The sequence below is a fragment of the Carlito syrichta genome, unplaced genomic scaffold, assembly GCF_000164805.1.
Source record: "Carlito syrichta isolate Samal-C Ts95f unplaced genomic scaffold, Tarsius_syrichta-2.0.1 Scaffold287746, whole genome shotgun sequence".
Lineage (NCBI taxonomy): Eukaryota > Metazoa > Chordata > Mammalia > Primates > Tarsiidae > Carlito > Carlito syrichta.
Genome location: NW_007231842.1, coordinates 5,128 through 12,259, shown reverse-complemented (window position 1 = coordinate 12,259; position 7,132 = coordinate 5,128). Strand labels below are relative to the sequence as shown.

At 33.7% G+C, this 7,132-nt stretch overlaps 1 pseudogene; it reads left to right on the top strand.

Annotated features, from left to right (window-relative positions):
• Positions 1–5,135: 5,135 nt before the first annotated feature.
• On the top strand, positions 5,136–5,625 carry LOC103255002 (annotated as a pseudogene).
• Positions 5,626–7,132: the final 1,507 nt, after the last annotated feature.

Sequence of the window (7,132 nt, the reverse complement as noted above, 5' to 3'; positions counted from 1 at the left end):
ACACACACACACACACACACACACACAATTTACACAAAGCACCAGCCAGACCTCACTCAAATGAGGGGTTACTGGGGAACCATTAACCTAAACAGCTTTACTGAATTTGTTTATTAGTTCAGGTTTTTAGTTTGGGGTCTTTGTTTGTTTGTTTGTTTGTTTTTGATGTATTCTTTAGGGTTTTCTACATACAAGATTATGCCATTTGCAAACAGGGACGGTTATACTTCTTTCTTGCTGGTTTGGATGTTTTTTCCTAGTAGATAGACACTACGTTGAATAGAAGTGGCAAAAGTGGGCATTACAATGACACCAAAAGAATCAATACCTAGGAATTAACTTAACCAAGGAGGTGAAAGATTTAAATATTGTAAACTACAAAACCTTGAGGAAACAAAACAAGACACAAACAAATGGAAAGGTAGCTCATGTTGATAAGTTGGAAGATTTAATATTGGTAAAATGTCCATACTACCCAAAGTGATCTAGAAATTCAAAGTAATCCCTATCAAAATTCCAATGGTGTTTTTCAAAAACAGTAGAAAAAAAATCTAAAATTCATGTAGAAGCACAGAAGCTACAAGTAGCTAAAATAATCTTGAAAAAGAACAAAATTGGATATAGCACACTTCTTAATTTTGAAAAATTGCAAGTCTACAGTAATCACAACAGGATGATCATGACATAAAGACAGACATATAAGTCAATGGAACAGAATAGAAAGTCCAGAAATAAACCCAGTTATGGTCAACCAAACTTTGACAAGTGTGTCAAGAACAAATACGCAATGGGGAAAGGGTAGTCTTTTTTATAAATAGTGTTGGAAAAATTGAATGCTTGCATTCAAAAAATAAAACTGGACCCTCACATCATACACAAAAACCAACTCAAAATGGATATAAGACTAAAACATAAGACCTGAAACTTATAAAATTACTAGAAGAAAACAGAGGAAAATCTTCACAACTTTTGTCTGGGCAATAATTTCTTGAATATTACCCCAAAACACAGGCAACAAAAGCAAAAATAAATAAATACAATTATATCAAACTAAAAAGCTTCTGCACTAAAAAGCAAAGAAAACAATGGACTGAATGAGGAAGCAATTTGCCGACCATATATCCCATAAGGGACTAATATGCAAAATATATAAGGAACGCAAACAATTCAATAGCAAGAAAACAAATAGCACAACTACAAAATGGGCAAAGGAACTGAATAGGCATTCCTCCAAAGAAGACACAAAAATGGCCAATATGTACACAAAAAGATGTTCATCATCACTAATTATCAGGGAAATGCAAACGAAAACCAGTGAGATATCACTCATACATGTTAGAATGACTATTATCAAAAAACTAAGATAACAAGTGTTAGTGAGGATGTAGAGAAGTTAAAATACTTGCACACTGTTGGTGAGAATTTCAAATGATGCAGTCACTATAGAAATAGTATGGACATTCCTCAAAAAATTAAAAATAGAACTGCAATATGATTCAGCAATCCTACTTTAGAGTATTTATCCAAAATAACTAAAATCAGTATATATGTTGAAGAGATATCTGCACTTCTGTGTTCACTGAAGCATTATTCACAATGGCCTCAAAGTGGAAATAACCTAAATATTGCTTGAATAAAGAAATGCTGCTGAAAGAATAAAGAAAATGTTGTATGGACATATAATGAAATACTATTTAGCTTTAAAAAAAAAGAAGAAAATTCCACAATATGGGATAATATGGATGAACCTTGAGGACCTTACACAAAGTGAAATAAGTCAATCAAAGAAAGACAAATACTGCATGATGCACTTGTATAAGGGATCTAAAATAGTCAAATAGTTAGATGATGTTTTCCAGAGCTGAGAGAGAAAGAAAAGGAGAGTTATTAATCAACAGGTATAATGTTTCAGTTCATGAAGATGAACAAACTCTACAGATCTGCTGTATAGCATTGTACTCTAGTCAACAATAATGTATTTGTACTCTTTAAAATTTGTTAAGAGGTTAGATTTCATGTTACGTGTTCTTACCATAATAAAATAAATAAAAGACAAAGGAAAAGAGAAAACCTTTAAAAGAGCACAAAAAAAATTTCAAATCACAAACAAGGGAACCTCAATAAGACTAATAACTGACTTCACATCAGAAACAAGGAAATTCAGGGGGCAATTGGATGACATATTCATAGTTTTTAAAGAAAAACCTGTCAATCAAGAATACAGCAAAACTATCTTTCAAAAGTGAAGGTGAAATAAAGACATTTACATATTTTTAAAGATAGAGATAATTTGTTGCCAATAAACTTGACTTACAAGAGATATTCAAAGAAATTCTTCAGGCTGAATTACAACATACAATAATCTTGCTTCTTAAGTGTAAATTTTATTTCATACATAAACTATTTCACTGAATCTAAATTATTTCTTCAAAATTGATTTTTATTCTTTTTTATTATTTTTATTTTAAAGATGTGGGGGTACAATATTCTTTTTAAATAGCTTTTTGTTTTAAAACTAAAGTACACATTTTAAAAAATCCATTAATGAGACAATTTAATAATTGCCTAAATTCAACATTTTGTAGATGTTTCACTTTCATTAAAATTCATTTTTCAGTTCCTGACCACTAACTTACAGAAAACATTATTATATCGGAATGTAATAAAAAGATGAAAGTTCAAACGTTTAGGTAGAGGAGAGTATGTTAAAAAATAAAAATTATCTACTTCAAATGTCAAATACACTAGATAGTATCTGTTGCTAATAACTGAACCGATATTTTGACATTTTTAAAATTCATATATGTGGTTTACTACAAACATATGAGCTATAAAATCCTACTCTTAGGCTCGAGTTCACTGCACCTTTCAGCATTATGGCTAAAGCAGTGCTCTGTCCAAGTCAGGATTTTTCTTTCAATTTTCAGAGAACTACACTACATTTTTTCCTGTCATGACCAGTGCAATCTGCACTGGATGTCACATCTTGCTTCCAAATGTTTATTATTAATCACAATAATGTTTCAGGATTTCAATTTTCACTTGTTCAAAGTGGAGCATTTTATGAACTGATCAATTTCACTTGTTACCTGCAGATAAGTTTACATCTATCCAATACATACTATGGAAACTTGGCTGTCTGCTTCACTTGTTAACTAGGGGTAAATCATTTCTTGCTCTCCTCTGAACATTCTGCTTCTTTCTCTTCCTTTTGGTATCTTTTTGTTTTCACGGTCATTGGCAATACATAGATCATTTTAAATACTCTTTGGTGGAAAAGAATACTTCCTGATAGACTCAGATCCAAAAATAGTTTTTACTGTTGATGTTAGCCAGAATACTTTGTATGTAATGTCATTAGAAGTCCTCAGTAGTAGCATTTATGGGATTTTATTGCCTTTTCACTTTGTGTTAGATATACATAGTCAATACCCTTTCTTGCATTAACTAAACAGTTAGTAATAAAATTCAAAACTTCTTTTTTTAAAAGGTATAGATTTGAACTAGTTCATCAAAATAGGAAAAAAGAACACACAGTTTATTCAGAGTACAAAAGATGAGTGAGAATAGCTAAAATAATTTGGAAAACAGAAAGGGATGGGGAGTAAGATTATTTTAGTTATGAAGAGTAAAGCTTAAAAATTATTTTGCTCAAAGAACCCACAACCAGGACACATAATTAGTAAGAGATTTCCTGCAGTCTAAACACAAGGTACAGAGACACGAGCTTGCCGGGACAGCTATTTTGACTGAAAACTTGAGCAAACCAATGAGGAAGACATAGAGATAAATGTCTTCCACCTCCAAAGATCTGAAAAGACTAAAGGAAATACATACTAGAGCTCCAAGGATTACTCACTGTTGAATAGAAAAATAAATAAATGAATAAATAAAGAGGATTTCTAGAAGTTACTTGCAAGTACTTTAAATATGTAGCAAGTGAAAGATATCATAGCAGATTGAACTTGTGTGACTTGCCACTGACTCCATTCACCTGTGGAATCTCTTTACACTGAATGAAAGGTAAGTAAAATGTTGTATGGGAATCGCTGGAAAAAAAGAAACCCACTACAAGGAGGAAAAAGAAAGAAAACTATGAACCAAGGTACAATTTTCAAATAAAAGGCCTTCTCATTTTTTCTTTTGGATATTAGCTGCAAGTCATGAATTAGTGTGCCAGGATCAGGACAGGAAACTTGCCATAAAAAATCTTCTGTTTTAGGTTCTTCTACTGGCCGGTGAAGGGCAAAGTAGGGAGAGACACATTAATATGTTATCACCCAGGGCTTCCTTCTATTTGAGTAGAGGTATCAAAATAGGCCTTACAGTTTGGGCTGTCCACAGAACATATAGCTCAAAATATGTTTTTGGTATTTGCAATGTTAAAGAGGCCTAGGGAAAATTTTAAAGATACAAACTAGGCATGTTGGTCCTTTTTCTGAAATAGCTATGCTATATGGGCTAATCAATAACAAGTCATGTTGAAATGTGATTCCCAGTGTTGGAGATGGATCCCTTATAAATAGATGAATGCCCTCTTTCAGGGGTGATTGGCTTCTCACTCTATTTGCTCCCTCAAGAGCTGGCTGCTCAAAAGAGACTGCTACCTACCCTCCACCCTTTCTTCCTCTCTCACTATGTGTTCTCTGCACAGACTGGCTCCCCTTCACTTTCTGCAGAGTGGAGGCAGCATGAGGTCTTTACCAGATTCAGATGCCCAATCTTGAACTTTCCAACTATTGGAATCATAAAATAAGCCTTTTTCTTCATAAATTACCCAGCCTCAGGTTCCTCTATAGCAACACTAAACAGATTAAGACAGCAGGTGAAACACTTGCAATCAAGCTGATGCATAATAGACACAAAATAAGTGTTTACTTGCAGCAGTAACATCAATAATAACAGTAGCTTATTGGCCCAAACAAAATATGAGAGGGAGTCACATATATTGCAAAAGATAACTGGAAGATTGTTTTTCTATTTTGAAATATCTGTATGCTCTTTATTTCTTCATTGCTGTGGCTTTCTATGAGTTGATTGAGTGTAATTTAAATTGAGTTAGTACCTACTTGTCAAATACTAAAAAATCTTTGATATTGACCAACCTTCCTTTATAAATGTTCCTTCTTGGCACCTCAGCATGCAGAAAAATGGTGGAGCAGGTGACCAAGTCAGTACTGTTTGTGTGTCTAGGTAACATTTGTTGGTCACTCATTGCAGAAGCAGTTTTCAGGAAACTTGTAACTGATTAAAACATTTCAGAGAATTGGAGGGTAGACAGCGCTGCAACTTCCAGGTATGAGACAGGGAACCCCCTGACTACTGAGAGCAGAGCTGCATGAACAGGCACAGCATTCCCATGAGACACGTTGCTGGCAGATTACCAAAAAAGACTTCGTCACATTGGATTACATACTATGTGTGGATGAAAGCAATCAGAAAGATTTCAATAGAAAAAGTAATCAAGTTAAAAACTGCAAAGCTAAAATTGAACTACTTGAGAGTTATTATCCACAAAAACAACTTCTTATTAAAGATCCCTCTTACAGGAATGATTCTGACTTTGAGACAATTTACCAACAATATGTCAGGTGCTACAGATCCTGCTTGGAGAAGGCCCACTAAGGCTGGCCATGCCCTGATGTGGCCAACCTCTAGACCCCACCCACGCCCTGCATTTCTCAGTCAGCATGCTAAAATGCAATAATTTTCCACACTCCAAGTTCCAGCTTTTTCTTCAGTTGACTCACTGTTTCTTACCTTTAAAAAAAAAAAATGGTAGATGGAGATCTGTTGTGCTTGGCAGAAGAATAAATAAAAATCTTTGATTCAGACAGTTTATGGGATATATTAAGCATTCTTAGACTATTGAATCTCTCACTTTGCCCTGGTTACAAAAATAGTGGGGCAAACAACTTATATCACAACAAAATAAAGCATAATGAAGTAAAACATCACTTGGTCCAGGTCAACATCTCAACCTTGAGGCTTAGATAATCAAGCTTACCTCTTCAGTGGATTTGTGTGGATGGCTTGATTAAGGATGGGTGCCCTCTGCTCCCCTGTGCTGCTTCTCTCTTTGCCCTGGAACCTTTTACAGGGTGATAGTAGCCCCCTCTGTAGGAGCTCACAATCTAAATAAGGGTGTTTTAATTTATGCACACTTGTATGTGTAAGAAATAGGAAAGAGAAAAATTTATGGACTCAATCTTTAGAGCCTTTAAAACTTCTTGATTTTTGTCTAGTTTATTTCATGAAGTGGGTGGCTCATTTGCTCCTATTTGTACCACTTTCCCTCTGAAAACTTAATTACATCCAGAAAGGACACTTTTGTGATGGCTTAAAACATAGCAATTGGGAATATGTCTGGTTTTTTAAATGTACTTGTAACCCAAATATAAATTGGCTTAGGTAGGAAAAAATCATTTATAAGTTGGAAAAAGTTGTATTTTGTAGGCATGCTTGAATACCAATATGTTAAGTATTCTTTCATGAGTATTTAATAAGTTTATAGGCACATATAGTTAATTTGTGTATACTTTGAAATAATTAATGTGACATTCATATGGATGTATGTCAGAAAAGATTGTTTTGGAAACAAACTGGGAAGTTATAAAAATACAACTGAGATATGAAAAATAAAATAAAAGTCCCTTCTTTCAGAAAATCTAGATGTCTGAATTTGCCAACTTGAATAAAAACCCAATTTAAAAATTATACCATTTCAGAAGAAATTAGGCTGGTGCTGTGAATGACTAAGCATAAGTGATCCTGATACTTCTTTTCACCGCTAGTCATCATTGGCTTCACAGAGGAATTTATTCACATGTTTTGATATTTCTTATCACGTACCTGCCATGTCTCCTTCCTCCTTAATATATGTAACCACACCAAGAAAAATTAATGTTAATAATTTTCTCATTCTGAATGGAAAAATCCATGGCAATCTCTTCCTTTTATTCACTTCCATGTTGACAAATTTCTAAGTTACTCAAAATCCTACATACCAACTATATAAAATCTAGATATTTAGATACAAATAGTCCTATTAAGCAGCATAAAATATTTTTAGCCAGTGCTTCAGTCAAGAGTGCAGCTATCTTTTTTAAAAAGAATGCAACCTTTTTTTCAC